This window comes from Bison bison, unplaced genomic scaffold (genome assembly GCF_000754665.1).
Source record: "Bison bison bison isolate TAMUID 2011002044 unplaced genomic scaffold, Bison_UMD1.0 scf7180017864317, whole genome shotgun sequence".
Classification (NCBI taxonomy): Eukaryota; Metazoa; Chordata; class Mammalia; order Artiodactyla; family Bovidae; genus Bison; species Bison bison.
Window position 1 is genome coordinate 5,554,466 of NW_011494889.1, and position 235 is coordinate 5,554,700.

Consider the following 235-nt stretch of genomic DNA (forward strand, 5'->3'; position numbering starts at 1 on the left):
CAGATGCCAAAGCCTTTGACTGTGTGGATCACAATAAACTGTGGGAAATTTTGAAAGAGATGGGAATACCAGACCACCTGATCTGCCTCTTGAGAAACTTATATGCAGGTCAGGAAGCAACAGTTAGAACTGGACACGGAACAACAAATAGGAAAAGGAGTACGTCAAGGCTGTATATTGTCACCCTGCTTATTTAACTTCTATGCAGAGTACATCATGAGAAATGCTGGACTGG